The sequence below is a fragment of the Lycorma delicatula genome, chromosome 5 (assembly GCF_047948215.1).
Source record: "Lycorma delicatula isolate Av1 chromosome 5, ASM4794821v1, whole genome shotgun sequence".
Lineage (NCBI taxonomy): Eukaryota > Metazoa > Arthropoda > Insecta > Hemiptera > Fulgoridae > Lycorma > Lycorma delicatula.
The window spans coordinates 174258007-174278167 of NC_134459.1; the positions used below are offsets into that span (position 1 = coordinate 174258007).

The 20161-nt window shown below is 32.1% G+C and overlaps 1 protein-coding gene across 3 annotated transcripts in view; it reads left to right on the forward strand.

Moving 5' to 3' along the window:
• The window catches only part of pxb (putative Hedgehog signaling attenuator pxb), a 295964-nt gene that overhangs the window by 132368 nt on the left and 143435 nt on the right, over positions 1–20161 (forward strand). Inside the window, exon 1 of one of the 3 annotated variants that reach the window (XM_075367539.1) lies at positions 2979–3017. The exons of the other annotated variants lie outside the window; for them this stretch is intronic. The gene's annotated coding sequence lies outside the window, so the exon portion shown is untranslated. Of the gene's footprint in view, positions 1–2978; positions 3018–20161 lie in introns of those variants that run through there. 3 annotated transcript variants of the gene reach the window in all.

A 20161-nucleotide genomic window follows, 5' to 3' on the forward strand; every position in this document is an offset into this window, starting at 1 on the left:
TAAAACTGAAGAAAGAAAAAATCATTTTATTACGTGTGAGTCGTCCAGAAATATTTTACGCTGCACTACGTTCGTCAGTGATTAACGCGGGTCTTTAAAAAGAAAATCCAAAAGAAAGAAACGAGATTTTTAAGGAAAACATGTGGTCCTATAAACGACGACACAAATTAATATAAATAAACTTCGCTCTCGCAGATTCGTATACCAGAAATAACAAAACTAATTCAAGAGAGGAGAGACTTTCATAGGTTGTATTTTAACCGAGTGATATATTGGTCGGTGTGCTTTGCATTTCTCCCGCCACCGCTCCATTCGGTCGCCTTAGAGGGTAAGACCGAATGTCTGTGCCACAAACGGCTACTGAGCTTCGAAACAGTTTACCGACCAATAGCTCCTAGAGCTTTCCTAACAGGATGAGCGGACTAAGCGCGGCGCCATCGGCTTACGCGTCCCAACCGCTCACTTGTCATATATAACTTAAACGGGTAGGCGCACGCCGTCAACTACTAAAAATATATATGACTTCAATAAATAAATTTATATCGTCAAGACAGCAATTCGCTGCCACACCTAGGTCGCTGAGTGCCAAAAAGTACCTGACCACTATTTTAAAGCGCTTGCAGCTTTAGTTGGTTGATGGCGAGATATAATTTTCGGGTAGCTTCCCACAGCAGCGAGGTAGTGGTTTTTCCCTTTGATAAACTACTGATGTCGGTTGAACACAGCAACAGCATCAAGGAACGCCCACACGGTCCGACAGTGCGGCTCTCGCCACATTGACTCGCCGCTTGTGAGTGGCCAATTTTCCCCTTGACCTCTAAGTTCCAGGGTGGCCTGAGCTTGAGGGGGCCTGTCAACAGGCCTGTCTTGAGGAGAGCAGGGCAGTCGAACATCACGTGTTCGTTTGACTGGACCTCCCCACAGACGCATAGCTCATCAGCCGCCAGGCAGAACCGAAACAAATATTGGTTTAATTTCACGTGGTTGGAGAGGACTTGGGCTTTCGTTGCCAATAAAAACGAACTAGAGGCGTACCATCCCCCCAAGTCCTGTATAAATCTATACAAGGACCTATCCTTATCTTAGCGTGCCATTCTTGCCGCCATGCATCTATCGCGAGGCTGTAAAGCCTTCTCCGCAGGCGGGAAATGAGCAACTGTACGAAATTTAGGACCGGTGCATTGCGATCACCGTTCCGCTCCGGTACTGGCTTGGCTCGAAACCGCATCTTAAATGCCTCGGCCTCCCTACCTCTTCGTAACTATCACCACATGGGTGCCCGAACTTTAACCCCTAAATCGACTGTGAGAGCCTTTCCCAATACTGTGGTAGCCTCGTAGGTGGAGGTTGTTTTAAAGACACCAGCGTATACAATTCAGGCTCTTCACTGGGCACTCCACTGATTGCCCAAGGAACTACTTAAATGAATGATAATAAAATTCCTAAGAAAAGTTCTCCTTTGTCTAAAAAGAGAACAATTTTTAAATGAAGAATTAATTTAAAAAAGGTTTTTCACCCGCTCCTTTATAGGAGATTGAATAAGTCCAAACAAGAAAGTATATTAGTTACCTTAGAAATACTAAATTATGTGAAAAAATTTACCTACCCTTTGAAAAAAATATGTTGAGATAAGGGACCCGTAAGATCAGTACCTCCTTGTTTGATACTATGCCTATTAAGGTAGGTATGTTTTTCTGTCTTCAAAACCCAATTTCCCCCCCCCCCCGGGCCAATGGTTGGTGATATCAAAAAACTTTACTTAAATAGGTTTTAGGCTTTTATGCAAAGAATAGTAGGAACTTTAAACTATTCAATATTTTTCTTAATAGAAAAGTTATAGCGATATTTTGTTTTATCGAGAAAACCCCTCCCATTTCCACCACCATGGTCCGATTTTGCCCATTTGCCCGTTAACGAACTCGACAGAGATTTTGGGTCGTTAGATTTTATGTATCAATTTGTAAGTGACTGGCGCAAAATTACGGCAGTTATCGTGTGCACAAGAAAGTGAAATCTATATATATATAAAAGCTGAATAAGTTAGAAAATTATCCAAATTAATAGAAAATTTTCTAATACAAAAACCAAACAAACAAAGTAACAAAAACAAAAGCAGAAAACCTCGACGTTTCGTCCAAGATGTACACAAAATTTTGTGGTTTGAATTGATGAAGAACTACATCTTGGACGAAACGTCGAGGTTTTCTGGTTTTTTTTTTGTTATTTTGTTTGTTTGGTTTTGTTTGGTGACCTAATGAAATGCATTAGAAAATTTTCTATTAATTTGGATAATTTTCTAACTTATTTAGTTTTTTATATTTTTGTCTAACCAAAGAATAGAGTTTAGTTATTATTTTATATATATATATATATATATATATTTTTTTTTTTTTTTTTTGAACTGACGGTGGTTTTGGTGTCTGGGGGATGTGAAATGCGAAGATATGTCGAAATTTTGTGGAAGTCGAATCATGGTACTAATTACAATAGGTAGGTCGCTTTCTGAAGAAATCTCCCTAATATTATCGAAAAAATTCTGATAAACTACTGTTGTTTGAGGTATCTTTCTTAAAATAAATAAATAAAGTAAACAAACAATATTTTATTTATTTTTTAATTCTCATATTTTCTTAAGATTATTATTATTATTATTTTTTTTTGTGTCTCATATAATTTCGTCTGATATAATTTTATTTAAGTAATAAAATATATATCTCTTCGCATTGCGTACTGTACTGTTTTATCAACAACAAAAAACTGTCAAGATTTCTTCTTGTAAGTTAGTTTTACTATTATTTATGTTTATTATTTTATTTCTTAATAACCATTATTATTACTATTATTATGCTATATTTAGTTAAGTATAAAAAGCTATTAACCTGTTATCTTAAAACAATGCGTTAAGCAATTGTTGACTAATAGCGTTTACGTTTATCTATTTCTTGATTTTTTTTTTTTTTTGTTACAGGTTAGTTTATTTAGAACTTCATTCAGGTGCTGTTGTTCGACATTATAATGTAAGTTATATTTTTAATACTTTTACATTTTCAGAATACATGATTTTTTTTTTTTAATTATTAACGGTGAGAAGTTTCCTATCGCATTCGTTTCGGTTGAATAAATCGAAATATTTAGTTGAGAATTTATTATGTGTACAAATTTATTACGAATTATTATTTTTTTCACTTTAATTAAATACATTTTTCAGTGGTTATCAATTTTCATTTTTATATTGCTATGTATTGTACTTATTATGTATGATTTTGAATAACTCAGGTTCAAATCGAATAAAATATATAAATATATCTTATTACAATTAATGTTTTTGAATTTGAATGCCAACTGTTTAATTGTATTAAAAGTTTACATTATAAATTTATAACCCCAAAAAAATTCTATCTTGATTTAATTCATTTGCTATACATTTAGAAAGTAATTTCTCGCATACGAAATTTGAATAAAAATACAAAAGTTCTTGCAATTTTTCTTTTTAAATTTCTATCCGTTGATATTTAATACATTTATTATAAATAGTATTATTTGCAAAAATCTTTACCCGACAAGCGATGGGGTGGAAATCCAATTTAAAATTTCAAACGAGGTTTCATATTGCTGTATAAGACTTCGCGGTCTGGCCGTGGGTTTGCTTCGGTCCAGGTTTCGGGGTCTCTCAGGTGATTTGAAAGTTGAGAGTTCCAGCGTTCAAGTCCTAGTAAAGTCGGTTATTTTTACACGGATTTGATACTAGATCGTGGATACCGATGTTTTTTGGTGGTTGGGTTTCAACTAACATCCATCTCATGAATGGTTGAACTGAGACTGTACAAGACTACACTTCATTTACACTCATACATATACTCATTCATCCTCTGAAGTAATACTTGAACGGTAATTACCGGAGGTTAAACAGGAGAAGAAAGAAAAAGGAGGTTTCGGGGTCTCAACCCACCGGGTTGGTCTAGTGGTGAACACGTCTTCCCAAATCAGCTGATTTGGAAGTCGAGAGTTCCAGCGTTCAAGTCCTAGTAAAAGCAGTTATTTTTATACGGATTTGAATACTAGATCGTGGATACCGTTGTTCTTTGGCGGTTGGGTTTCAATTAACCACACATCTCAGAAAAGGTTGACCTGAGACTGCACTAGACTACACGAGTGAGGGGGGTGACTGGAAGCGTAACAAGGTGGGTGTCTTCCCCTACGGATTTGGTTGTACAAGACTACACTCTACATTCATACATATCATCCTCATTTCTGAAGTAATACCTCACTATGGTTCCGGAGGCTAAACAGTAAAAGAAAGAAAGAAGGTCTCGGGGTTTTCGCGCTCATTTTCCCGAGTCTGGTACGGTCAGATTTTAGAGTCTGGCCGTTTCAGAATTCGAAGTCTTGTCGTTTCTGGTCTTGGATTTTGATAATTTCTGGGTTTCGTATTTTAATTTTTTTTAAATATTAAAACCCTGTCTTTTAAATAAAAAAATATTTAAAAATAAATAATTAGATAAAGGTATTTAAACAGCTTGTTAAAAGAAGACTTTTAAAGGTTTTAAAATAATTTAAAAAAAAGTTAAATAATTTTTATTAATGTGTTCTGATTGGTGATTTATTTTATTGCTATTATTTTTATTTAATATATTTTTTTATTTCAAATTTTTATTTTAAATAATTAAAATGAGCTTTTAATTATATTCATATTTTATTTTATAATTGATTCTGTATTTTGGAATGCTTCTCTGATCAATGTTCTGCCATGGTTTCCCTTGATCCGTTTAGGTAAATGCCGGGAATTTCCCCTTTTTTATCCGTGGAGTACGACGTGATTTATATAGCGTACGAAACAGAATAAAAAAATTATTTATTTATTTGTACTATCTATTAATAATACTGATAATAAACGTGAACTAAGCTAAATCAAAAAAATTGGGATAACCGTAAAAAAAACAGTAGTCCATTATAAAATTATAATTTTTAAAGAGTTTATCATGTAACAGATAAAACATTATTATAATGGACGATTAATTTAATCCTGTTGGATGTAGATTATGCTTAGTTTTTATCTTCGACTAAATCGGTAGATATTTTTCAAAAGCATTCTATTTTGTTTTGTCCTTAGCTTGTGGCTGAATCGTCCCTTCATCGCTTCTACCCTGTCAATCGTATAATCTTCTCCCAAAATGTTCTGTACTTTCTTTTGATTTCAACTTTTGTTTCCCGCACTTTCCTTTGATACCCTTCTTCATCCGTTTTTCTCATATTCTAGAGTTATTTTTCTGGAGAGTTTGAACGTTAACGCGTTCAAACGAATTATTTTTAGTAATTAATTATCAGTTTTTATCGTTTAATATATTTTAGATCTTTTTTTTTTAGAAAATTTTCACCGCCTGAAGTTCTTTGTACGGTTTTCTACCACCTCAGCGATATAAATAATTTACATCGCTTAGTACTACTTTACAAAATTTAATATTTGAAGGTATATTCAAAAATTATATTACATTTTAATTTCTTTTCAACACTACACGTAAGATAATTGTGTAATAATTTCCACTTACCGACTATTTTTATTATTATATCAGAGCGCTTTAGGATATTAATCCATCATTAGGAACATTTATGTGTTCTGCATTATAATTATATCTTTCAAAAATTAATATATTAAATAAATTTTGAGTTTTAAAAACAAAAATTATAAATACTACAATTTATTTTCAAAAGGTAAAAGTATGTCGACGTTGTGTCCGTCATATCAGTATGAAATAACAGTTGAGAGCTTCATACTATTCTGACGTATTCTGTATGATATTACATATAAGGAAATCGTGTATATTCAGCGTATTACAAAGAGTAGATAAAGGATTTGAAATGTAGAACATACTGATACGTAACTACAGCACGAAGAGGTCGAATTAAAGTAATCGTTTAGTGTAATTCGTGAAGGTAGTAACACCGATTAAATAGGAAAACAATAAATGACTGTTATAATTAAGAAATTTGATAATAAAGAAAATTTATAGTAATTATTGTTTTATTTCCTTTTTTTTAAATTCTTAAGTCCGATCTCCGTGGCGGAACGGTTGCGTCTCGGTCTTTCATCCGGAGGTCCTGGTTTTGAATCCCGGGCAGAAACGGTATTTTTCACACGCTAAAAAATTCCATTTCCCGTACAAACTTCAAAGCTACTTTGTAATTTATAGATAAAATTATAAAATAAATATTCGATTTTACCGAAAGAAGAAAACATTAGAAAAGGAGCGGTAATAATGATAAGTCGTATAAGCCAGGATAAAACAGAATACAATAAAAAATAATTATGTTTTATAAATAAAAAGATACGATATTTATTTTATTATAATACTATACTATAGAAACATATATTTTAGTTTAACAGACTATCGCTTTAAATCAAGTAGTCGAGTGAAATATGGGACACAATATTATTTGAAATAATAAATCATAAAAATACGAGAACTAAATATTAACATTTAGAAACAAAACAAAAAAAAAACACTCACAAATAACAGTCGTAGTAAATTTATTTTACATAAAATTGCAAACAAAATGAGATACTTCGAGAACAAATTCAAATGAGAATACTACTTGTTATAAATAAAAACGATTTACTGACAATTATGTATGACAAATATCCATCTTAACAAAACGAAATTCCCATTTAAATCGGTTTTAAAATATAATAAGAGATACAACAATTTATCTAACGTCTTATTTCGAGTTTGACAGTATGCTTGTAACAAAGTTATTACTTTTTTCTCTACTAAAAATAGATTTCAATATTTTATTCAGCCGTAAAAAAATTATGTATATTATATATTTTTTTTTTATGTATTATATTTTATTAGTAAATGTTTCCTACCTCGAAACGATCTATTTTTCGGTATGAGACTACTACAAAGTCCTAGGGAGGCGGGCAACTCAAAACTTTTAAATTGAAAGAGTGGGATTGCGACATACTGTTTTAAAGAAATTGAAAAAAGCAAAGGTTTCGGTATGAAAACCATCGGGTTACCCATTATTAACCAAATATGGTGACCATTATTATTTTTCATGCGAGATAAGGCATTTGTCCATACGAACGAAACGATTTTGTAAATTTTAATGCCTTGAATCAGTTTGGCTGTCACCCTCCGGATACCATCATATTTATATAGCTGTAGAGGCATGTCGTAGGGAGTCTCACCGGGCAGGTTGCACTGGCAGGCGACGTCTCGGAATGGGATTATTAGGTGTCCGAAATGGATTACCTCTTGTGTTAATTTTTTTTTTTTTGAATGATGAGAATTGATATAACGAAAGTTAAATTAGAATTTTAACTCTAGATATTGATACTAACGAATCGAGATTTTCCGCTAGTTTTCGGTGCATTCCGGTGCCTACGTTTTGGTTATAGTTCGTTATTTTATGAAGAAAAACAATCGAATAAATAGAAATATATATATTTGGCAGATACATCGATATATCGATATATACTTATAATAATATAACAAGTATACATCTGACCACCACGAGATATGTACAAACGAATCGGGATTTTCCGATGGTGATCGGTACATTCCGGTGCTAAGGTAAGGGAGTCGTACACACAAACATGCAAATGTCATTTAGTAGGGTAGGATAATAAACCGAAACGTATAGAACGCGACCTAAAATTCGTTCCGTTTGTTTGTGAGATATCTGTAAATTTTTATTATTTATTACTTACACAAAAATAGTTCTTTATAATTCGAATGCTGCCTGAGCAATTTAAAAACGTCTGCTGATTGAAAACGTATAATAAATCGTATTCTGTATCTTGGCAAAAGTTTACATCTTTACAAAACATTTTTGAAGCGAGCGCCCTGAGCATTGATGTGCTTCTGTGCCCGAGCGATTGATCATATTAAGAGTAAAGAATTTTTACGGAAAAATGTTATTTTACACCGCTTTATTGTGATAATTTTTTCGGTCCGGCATAAATATTTCTTTGAATATAGGCTAGGGCCTCTATATTCCCAAAGAAAGTTTTCTCTATTTCGTTTTTCGTCTGAAACCGACCTCGTTGCATACCATTTTTTAATCGAATTGTTTACGCTACTTTTTACTGGAATTGGAAAATTTTCCGGCGAATATTTGACGCCTACCTTGAAAGGATTCAAAACGCACATAAGCTTCCGATATTTACCATTTCTCGATCGAATAAGGCGTTTTCGAAAACCACTGCGAAGAACGAAAGCGTATTGCGTTAAAGCAAAAATAGAGTAGTAACGTACACAATCAATAGTGGCGCTAGTAGTTTTTTTTTTTTTTTTTGTTTAACCTCCGGATCCATCGTTAGGCATGCTTCAGAGGATGAGATAAATGATTTGTAGCGTGTGTGAAAATGCCATGCCTGACCGGGATTCGAATCCGGACCTCCGGATGAAAGGCCGAGACGCTACCACTCGCGCTAGTAGTTAGCAGCGTTAAAGGTGACGCTTAAATAAGTGCAGTTTGGACCTCCTAAATTCGGTTTTGCCGTCTGCCTCCGTGGCGCGAGTGGTAGCGTCTCGGCCTCTCATCCAGAGGTCCCGGGTTCGAATCTCGCTCAGGCTTGGCATTTTCACACGCTACAAATCATCCATATGATTTTTCTTATGAAAAACCTAACGGTGGTCTTGGAGGTTAAACAAAAAAAATTAGCTTTTGCCGTCTGCCTCCGTGACGCGAGTGGTAGCGTCTCGACCTTTCATCCGTAGGTCCCGGGTTCGAATCCCGGGCAAACATGGCATTTTCACACGCTACAAAAATGTTCATTCATCTCATCCTCTGAAGGAATACTTATCGGGGGTCCCGGAGGTTAAAAAAAAATCGATTTTAAGTTGCTCGACCGTTATATATAAAATATACGGGTAAGAAAATATAAACAAAAATAAATAATAAAAAGGAGGCAAATCGGAAATGTTGTAGTTAAATTAAAAAGAAATCGTATTAACAAATATTTGTCAGAATAATGCTATACTATTATCAAACAAATAATAATGTCATTAATTTGAATTAATCTCTTATTTCTGTTAGGTAAAGTGGATATATATGGTAAACAAGGCAGATGTACGCATTGTTAAAGTTCAAATAACTAACTGATTAGAGACAAAGGGTTTTATATATATAAAACCCTGTGGTTTGCACCACAGATATAACAAGTGTGCAATAGAACTGAATCTCCAACTGAATTAGCATAACAAATTATATTTGCATTTTCAAGAGGGAGAGAATAGAGAGCGAGAGAGAGCGCATAACCAACAAGATACTTCCCTTGGGACGATTCTACAGGACGACAGAAGTATAGATAGACGGGTGGTAAAAAGGCAAACGAAAAAGGGGGAAGGTAGACGACAGGCACCCGTATTCCTGCTCGATTGAACATCGTAAAATCAGTTTTTATGACAACTTATACCGGTGATTCTATTGTACGGTACATACTGTACACCGGACGCAGGTCGCACGACTACATCCTTCCGCTTCAGTATATATTTTTATACTAACGTACACGAATAAGAGTAGTACAGTGTTTGTTAGTGTGAGACATGTACGAATTATGTACCGATAAACCTTTGAATAACTCGACATATTTTTTGTTTAATATAATATAAAAATGTTAGTCGTAGCGTTGGAAATGACATTTACGGTCTGACTTTAATTAATAATGCTATATACTATTTATTTAAACTTAATAAATTCGATAAAAATAATAAAATTACTATTTTATTATTTTTCTTTTACGACCATTTATATTAACTTAGATTGGAGAAACTTGTAAGCTCGGGACCTTGAAATGATTAGATGAAATGGTAATTTTGTTGTAGTCTCTGAAAATGCCATGTCTATGCCGGATTCGAACCCGGGACCTTCGGATGAAAACACGAGACACTACCACTGAAGCTACGGTGGCCGGCTGATACTGAAAGTTAACAAAAATAAATATTAAATAAATACAAAAGGACCACTTTCGCGCGCGCGCACCCACACACACACACACACACACTATTGTTAATAAATTATGACAACCCTTAAATAGCTTTTCAATAATTAAATGTGAAAAATAGAATTTAGCGACTAATACTCTCCCTCCGAAACGATCTACCTTTTGGTACGAGATCGATCACTCCAAACATCCAGAGGGTCCCATAGAAATAATTCAAAAATTATAAATAGGAAGCGTAGAATTATGACATAATTTTAAAGGACATTGAAAAAAATGACCCAACAAATGTCGGGCTACTACAAATCTTAACAAAAATTGCGCTCATTTAATGATTTTTGTAGCTAATTTTCCTGTTTTCAAAAGAAATTAGTCAGTCTACAGTACCTTTTAAATACCTACAATAAAAGAATAGAATTTAGCCGATGCACCTTCTTTAAAACGACCTTTTTTTCAATATGATGTCAATAATTTTTTTCAAATTGCAACATAAAAATTTTATAACAAAATTTGTAGAGAATTTTAATCCTGAAAAAAGTCTGGTTAATTAATATCAACTAACCGGGAAGGAATTTGATTAAAAAAAAACAGATCTAAATTTCGAAGAAATATTGTATTATAATAGAAACAGAATCATTTATTAAAAATTAAAAAATAAAAATTAAATAGGGTGGTAATTTATTATCATTATTTAAATTACATTTTTATAATAAAATTAATACGAAACAAAATTCATTTTTTAGAAATAATGTAAAAAGATTAATTGGAATTTTTGGAGAAAGCTACCATAAAGGTAATCGTGGGTACAACGATTCGACTTCCGGAAAATTTCGACTTATCTTCCCGTTTTGCTACCCTTAGACCCCAAAACCACCGTCAGTTCAAAAGTTTATATTATCGCCGAATGGCTTTGACGGCACAAGGCTCTTACTAACTTCATGCTGGCCATGAAAAGGGCCGTTTTTGTCGTCGAATGGCTTTGACGGTTCGTATTTCATAACCTTGTGGTGGCCCTAAAAAGGGCCGGTTTTGTGTTAGCCATGAGAAGAGCTGTTGGGTCCGGAAGCTGGTCTCCGGCGAGGTCGGGGAGTTGCGGCTCGTCCATTGAAGTCCGACCGGGCTTTCCCTCAGCGGCAGTTGGGTCCGCACTACAACGGGCAGTGGTGGCCCCCAGAGCCCCGTAGTGTCGGTTCGGCGTCGGTCGTCCTTCGCCGGCGCGGCCGAGGCGGTTCTCCCCGAGCAATCCCACGCTGGGCCGGCTACTGCTGCCGAGTCCGCCAGCTAGGGCGATTGAAGCCCGACGAGCTGGAGCTGGAGCGGAAAGGTAGCGTCCACGTCCAGCGACTCCCTCGGCGGGCCGGCCAGGGAACTTCTTCTGTCTTCTTCCATTTTCTTCTTTTTCTTGGTCTTCTCCAGGCGGTAGTCGACGATGAATTGCGGTCACCCTCGTGGTGAACGCTCTTTTATTGGTGCTTGAGAGTGGTGCGGTTGCAGTGGTGGGAGAACTGCGCGGTGGAAGTGATGCTTGTATCAACGCGTTCGTATGCTGTGCTTCCCGCTCGCATCGTTGCTACCGTTTTCGCCCGCCGATACTAAATTAGGCATGTATGTAGTAACAATATATATATATATATTTCAGTTGCTTGTGGAGACAATAACTGCTGGAATTTTGCACCAATCACTTTCAAATTGTTACATAAAATATAAAGACCCAAAATCTCGGTCGAGATTATTAATGAACGAAATCGAGCCATGGGGAGTGGTAATGGGGGGGCTTTTTCGAAAAAAACAAAATATCGCTATAACTTTCTTATTTAGTAAAATATCGAATTTGTTTAAAGTTCCTTCTATTCTTTGGATAAGGGCCTAAAACATATCTAAGTAAAGTTTATTGATATCACCAACCATTGGCCCAGGGGGTGGAAAAAATGGGGTTTCGAAGACAAAAAAAAATCATACTTTTAATAGGCACTGTATCGAATCGGTTTAAAGTGGTCGTTAGTCCTCTAAACATTACCTGCAACTTTCGTTTAAAACGATTTTTGATATGACAATCATTAGAGCAAGGGATGACAAAAATGTTGCTGGAATTGTAAGAAAAAGGGGGCTTGTCGTATGCTAAACACGTGAAACCTTTTTATTCCCTACTTAGTTTCGGTGAAATCTACCTCTGCCTTCCGGCGTGCCGAAAGGGATTTTTTATTTTATGAGGTAGCTATATTCTATAAATTCGTGTTCTGCATTTGAATAATATTATCACTTTCCAAAATTAAACATTTTTCAGTTTTCAGATGAAAAAAATGCAGAATGTAATTTTTTTACTGGTATTGTAATGAAATCATCAAAGTTACCGATTAATTTAAGTACCAAGAATTTCAGTATGGCATCATTTTACCAATGGAGCTGTACTCTGGACAAAATTTTGCAACTTGAAAACGAAGCGTTTCTGGTCCAGGCTTATAAAAATGTTTTTCCCTACTACGAGTAGAACATGTGAAATCTTTCCTTGTATTTCTTAAGGCACCTATATCTATTCAGTTGAAACTTTTATTCACAGTTTCACTTGAAGGATGTTGTAGTCATGATAAATCTGTAACAAGTTGTTAATAATACATTTTATTTCTAATCCATTGCAACCAGATTGTACGTACAACTTTGCCGTTTCACAAACGCGTTTCTGTTCATGAAATATCTAAATTCTACATCCATTACGCGTTTCCATTTTATTTTGATTTCAGGTTATTAATCGAATTCGTTTGGTACTGATAATTCCAACGATACCAGATTTATCACAAAACGCCCGTCGATCCTGAATATTAAAAATGTCATGTGCTTTTTAAAAAAATTAGTTAAATTTAACAGGTCCTCGGCAAAGTCAGATTTCTTAAACTGTTCGTGTTCACTTGATTGACTATATTAGAATTCACTCCCATTGACTATATTAGAATTAAATTCTCCGCTAACAATTTAACGAAGTTATATTCTGCGTCAAACGTAAAACTTTGATTTCACAATGTTATTATTTTTTTTGCGAAACGTTAATTGAAATACGATTTTTGGCTGTTTTATTTTTCAGGACAAAAAACATACGAAACCAATAAATTTAAGTATTTCAGAACGGTTTCAGTTTGAGAGAAAAAAATCAGAGCGAAATTTTTTTCAAGCTATAACTCTAAAACGAAGCGTTTTCGAATCCCATGTTTATATGGACTTTTTTCTTTATTTTTATTTGGATCTTTTCTGTTATTTCCCTCTAAATGTTAATTTTTTACTGTTTGTAATAAACGATGCGGTATTAATGTATTTTGTACAGGAAATTCGGTAAAAGTAATGAAAAAATAGCCATTAAAATTTATCACGTTAAGCCTAAGGGTTTTAACGTGAAAAAGGAAATATGCTGTCCTACACGATCTAACCCATGTAAAATCCTTTTAATTATAAGCACAGTTTTATTTTTCTTGTCAAAAACGTTCATCTTAGCCTTACACGAAATTTGTCCATTAGTAAATAAATAATAGGACAGTGGTGTGAAAAGGTAATTAGCCATCTTGAAGCCAAGTACCGTTTATCAGACCGATTTCGCTTCTATATCGGCCTTTCCTACAACTTCTTTCGTTTTTATCGGAAAGATATAAAGTTCATTTCTTGTTCGTTAATGCAGTGGGTTATGTAAAATTCCTTTTCGATAAAGGAATTCAACGCTTTCTCCTACGAATCAATTTCTCGAACTAATTGAAACAAAGACATTGTAACTGCAGAATAAATTGACACGTACTTTCCTGATCGCCACGCTATTGTTAAATGTTGCTTTATATACCATACGGAAGTTATGAAACGTGAGGATGATTCACTTGTTTGACAAGTTATGTCTCCATTTATGCAAAGACAATGACGTCAAGTCGTATGTGTAATTAATAGGTGCACTTTTAGGCGAGTTATAACGAGAATTTTTGTGAGCTATTTGAATGTGTTTAATATATTGTGTCCATTAATCAATCTATATATATATATATAAAATTATACCAATTCTGTCTATAAACATTATGCGGCCTCAATACTAAGCACATTAACTAAACTTTACAGGACCCACATCCACACCTTCAGGATCGTTTTAAAACAAAAATTCAAAAGTTGCGATTAAAAAAAATACCCCTTTTTTCACCAGTTGTTAACAACTCTTTAAATAAAAACAAATTAATAAACTTCTGAATACCTTGGCATATTAGTGTTACGTACTATCAGTGTTGCTGTGTTACGTAGTTTTATACTTAAGCATTAAAAATAATTTTAAGAATTGATGTATAATAACCGAGTTAAATTGCAAATAAATAAAATTATGTAACAAAATTTCTAGAGAATTTAATTCTGAAAAAGAATCCCTTTACGGTAAGTTGACTTACCGTGAAGGGATTTACTTTTATAAAAATAAAAACAGACTGAAATATGAAAAAATAATAAAGATGATAAAAAATTAAATAAAAAAAAAATATTTTTTGTTTTTTTAAACATTCAGAGTTAAATTCTTTATTTAATTTCAAATTCTTTACATCGTTTTAGTAAAATTAGTCTGAACAACTAAGTTTTTTCTAAAATTAAAATTACATATAATTTGGTATATGTACTATGTTTATGGTATATTTGGTTTATGTATATGTACTATACATTGGTATATGTATTTGGCACCCGGGTGCGGAGCTCCCGGGTTGGAATCCCGGTTTGGCTGGCATTTTTTCATACGCTGCCAATTTCCACCGTGCTAGTGACCGTAGCTGTTGATGTTCGCTGTTTTATAAAAAAAATTATTATTTTAAATCAAACAGTCGAAGTTTAACTTTTAAAAAATTTGTTTGAGATATTAATAGTAAAAATAATATTTTATTTAGTTAATCCAATCCTTGACGGTTTTTTAATTTTTAAAAAGGTGTAATGAATTAAATCAGGGTAGTTATGAAATTCCATCTTGACGTAATTAAAGAGTGTAAATAAAAGTCTTTTATTTGTTGATTTCATTACACTTAATCGAAATTAATCCTTTATAAAACTGAGTTTGTGACAAAAAAAGGGTTAATTAATTATTTATTTTTTTTTTTATATATGTTTAATTTTAAAGGAATAATATTTCCTGTTATTTTTATTAACATAAATGAAAAAGTTCAGAGAAAAAATATTTATTAACTGAGATGTAAATTATTATTTTTTTTTTTTGTTTGTTTTTTTAACATAGTGGAATGTACGGTATACATTACAGTTCCCTAGTTGAACAGTTCATACAGAGAAAAAGAGAGTTTTCAGTGATACATCATCAGAACAGTTTTACAGTTGATATATAAGTTTCAAAAAATAGGAAAGGGAGAAGGGGCTTTATGAATCAGTCACATATTCCTTCTCATCAATCTTTTCAAATTTTTTTTTTTTTAATAAAATATTCTCCGCTCTTACGAGTGCGGGTGTTTTTATTCATGTATTTTGGGTAGGCTTTGTGTACGGAATATATAATAACTTTAGTGCGAGGAAGGTATAGAAAATCTCATTTTTTTAATTTTCGGTACTCTGAATTAATTTTTACGTTATTTTGTATTTATTTCTTCATTTTCCTTTTTAATTTGGTTTTAACTCGATAAACTTTTCCCCTTCTCCGTGTATACATTTTTTATTACGAATTTTTATTGTATTATGTATTTTATTTTATTTATTTATTTTTTTTTTATAGAATACTTTATTAAAGAATAGTTTTATAAATCAATAATATTTTCAAAAAATAATTTCGAAATTTTTTTGTTAAGCTTACTTATTTATGAAATATATTTGTAACGTGATACGTTTTATCTAGTATTTTATATAAATTGTAGCCGGGAAGGACTCGCTTTAGTCGTTCAAGGTTTACTTCGCTCGTCCTTCCGTCTAACCACCGCTGTATTCGTTATCTTCAGGGTTGTGAGAATAATACTGATAAATACCGATTAAGGTATTCAGGCTTTATAGAAGAAACCTGAAAAAGAATCTAAATTACAGAAGACAGAATAGTAGTACGGTAACTGAAGTACAGACATCTTTGACGAAAGGAAATACATAAATTCATAAAGGAAATTCAATTCACCCCCAAGGGGGCCTCGATATGTAGCTTTAAACCTTCCCTCGACGACATGAATTTGTCCTGAAAATTTGAAAACAATCGGTGAATTGGTTCTCGTGCGATGCTTTTGCAAACGGACTCACAACCCGCTACAAAGTTTCGCATTAGATAATTTTTTTTTTGTTTTGATACATTTAAATTGTGTTTTCTTATACAAATATAAACATGTATATGACACACACACACACACACACACACATATATATATATATATATACACATTATTGAGCGTATACAAAGTGTTCCGAGAGGTGTTGGATATACTTAAAGGGCTTTATCTTATTCAGGACAATAAATAAAGAAGTTCATGTGAACAAATGCCGTACTCCTTTCATTTTTCCATCTGTGTGCCATTTTATGATTTCAATAAAAAATATCAGATTTCTTAAACTCTTCTTCATGATCAGATGACGTCACTAACACAATAAATTTTCTCAGAATTAAATTCTTTATAAATTTTGTCGCAAAATTTGATTTATTTACCGGTCAATTAACAAAGTTATTATATGTAAAACCTAAAAAAATCGGGTTTTGTTGAATCATTTTTCTATATTTGACTCAAACTGCCTTAAAAAAACTACTCGAAATATAATACTGAGATGTATTTCATCCAATTTTTCAAGTTATAAGAAAACAATAAATTTTTTCCCCACCACCCTTAATTTAAGTTCAAAAAAAACGAAGACATCAGGATAAAATTGTTCGCTAGCTAAAACTCAAAAACTAAGCATTTCCGGACCGATGTTTATTTAAACTTTTTCATTTATTTTCGCTTGTGGATCTTGTCCTGAAAATTCTTATATTTATTTGTATACATACAGGATATCCAGGCAAGTGTTGGATTTTATGAGGACATGAAAATAAGCAAGAAAATTTATTATGAGATTAAATCTGTCGCGTTCTTTTTCCTTTGTTCGCTATTTTATTTTATTTATTTATTTATTTTTTTTTTTTTCAATAAAAATATATTAAGAACAAATTCGGATATTTTAATTAAATTTGAATTAGATTACCAAACAATATCTTTTACAACATAAATAACCTAATTTTAAAAATTTACGGGAAATACAATTTTTTTAAATTAAAATCTCTGAAAAATATTTGTTTTATTGACTTATGTTTTGGTAAAAAAATATCTTAAGTCTTTTATTTTGAATAGAATTATACCCTTTTTTAAATCGGTTGATAAACGGCTGAGATATAGCTAAAATTGTTAAAAGTGGATCGGAGAAATTTTACAAATTGACAATTTTCTACCCGGTTTCATTTCGATGGACGGATCTATTTACAAGAGCATACCGACAATTTTTCTAACTTTTAACTGTAAATAATTTTTCAGTTCATCCTGGTCATCAGTGGATGGGTAATTTGAAAATAACATAATTGAATTTGTAAATCGATCGCTCTATTATTGCTTCAGCGTGTATTTTTAAACGTATTCTCGCGTGCGTGGAGGTAAACAATGACTAAATCGAATATCATCGTAAATAAAAATTCATTGTATCGGGCACGTCTCATGTTGTTATTTGAATGTAATAAATTAAATTTTGGAAACGTTGGTGGGCGGGGAGTGTCGTTTGGGACACCCGATATATAACCGTATCCAAGACCCAATAAACATATATGCACCGTATCAAAGAGGAATAAACTGAATTTTTTTAGAAAATTACGACACAAAATTTTACTTAAAAATATGTATTTTAATAATAACAAAAATAAAAAAATTAATCGTTTCGAGTTAAAGAAAGTTGTAATCGTTTCTTTTACTATTTCATTTTTAAGTTACGTACTAAATCATTCGTAAATACATTAAAAAGGGTCAATAATAATAAAATCACATAACACAATTTACATAATTAATATTAAAACATCTTTTTTCTTTTTAAATTTAATCTTTTACATAATTATCATTTCCGTTAAAAAATGGCGTGACATTTTTATATTCTTGTGAAAAAAACAAATGTAAATGTACTTTAAAGGAAATTAAACATATCTGATAACATATGTAAACAAAAGAAACATTCACGTACTATTTTAATATGTACGAGATAATTTACAAAATAATAATTATTATTATCACAAGATTTATTTTTTTAAACAAACGTTTTTTTTCTAATATTACAAAAATATAATTGGATAAGAGAAACCGACAAATAAATTATCATTAATGTAATCTAAAAAAATAAAAAAAGTAATAAAGGCTTGAAGTAGAGTACGTACGAGAAAAACGTGCGATCTAAATGTATTTAGGAAGTCGTAAAGTGTTATAAGGTGTTGTCACCGGAAATAATGGCTCAAGGTGGTAACATTGTCCTTTTATATTACCTACCAAAGAACTAAGATATCAGTACAATCAGTCAAGAAACACCGGTCGGCTAATGGTTGTTAACCAGCGAACGGATTCTTCTATTTAAAAAACAAATAAAAACTGTCGATCGAATAGAACAAGAAAACATAATTATTAAGGTAGGAATGTATATATTTTTAAAAAGCAAAACTAAAACATTTTACGCTAATGAACCGTAAATTTATTTTTAATGACTATTATATAAATGGTTAATAGGCTGGAAAATTATCGGTATTTATTTTTAAATAAAACACTGATAACTATTTATTTAAATATATATTTACAACTAAATAATTATTAATACCTAATCTGTTCTACTTTTACAATTAAAACTATATAAATTCCATTCTATATTGCGATGAAAATCAATTTATACGATGTGAAATGACAGTCAAACTAGATAATTATTACTCTTCAAGAATTCTAAGAAAATATATAATATTAATTTTAGAAGTTAACTGTACATAAGGAAACTATATTTGGATATTTATTTTTCCAGTAAACTCAAAGCATATTTAAAAATGATTACCTACATCGATTTCAGATTACTATGACGTGTGTAAACAAATACTTAAAAAATTAAAATTTATCCTTTTACTATTCTTCCGTTGCCACTTTAAAATATAATTATCGATCCGTTTGAAAAACTCTTTCCTCTGATTAATTTAAAATACTCAATTAAAAAAAAAATTTCTTTTACAGAAATAATATTGTGTCGTAGAATTTTTAAATGATACTAATTAAAAAGATTATAATACGTAAACCGTGAATTTTATGCACCTCATTTAATGTGAAAATAATTTTGTACTAATTTTAATTTTCACGAGCTTAACATCCAAACGAATATTAACCGTTCCACCCCATTTTTGTTATTGCACTTATTTTATTATTATTATTATTACTATTACTTACCTATTTTTCCCGATAAATATTAAATATTGAGAGGATCCAGGAATAGCAACAGAATAAATAAATATATTACCAAAAGCAGAGGAAAAGAAGAGGTCTACTGAAATGTTTTGAGAAACACAATATATAACAAATATCAAGAATGTCCTAAATTTATTTTTTAAATTTACGCATTGAAGAACAAAATAAATCGATTTAAATACCTTGGAGAATCTATAGAATGGAACGGTCAATAAAAAATAGCGGGTGAACAAAGCGGAATTAGCCTATTTTCTAATAGAAAATATACGCGAAAAAATCTATCTCTATAAATACAAATTAAGAAATTTGAAAACGGCGATCCATTCAGAGGCGTTGTACACTGCAGATTGGTTGACGTTGATCATCGCAGGACTTTTAAAAGAAATACAAATGAAAAAAAAAATAGGTTTTTAAGGGAAAAATTAAGGACGAAACATTTACGCATAGATTTCATCCCCAAAAATTGCTATACTGAAAATAACGCATCGGAGGAGACCAACTTTTTTGTAGGCCACCATATTTTAACGATAAACGTGGTGGACAGCAGAAAAGGACATTTCTGTGTTGGTTTGATAGAGGTGAATAGTGTAATTATTTTTTAGAATAAGTGACTTTTCTTTTTAGCGAAGATCACACATTCATAGAATGTGGGATAAATGCTCATAAAAACAAGGATAAATGCTACTTTTTGAGTGGTAGTATAATTTCAAAGAAAATCCACCTTTTTTTATCTAGAAATAATAACTAAACGTATATTAAATAAAATTAAGAAAGACTTAAATAAAGCAGAAATAGAAAGTCATGA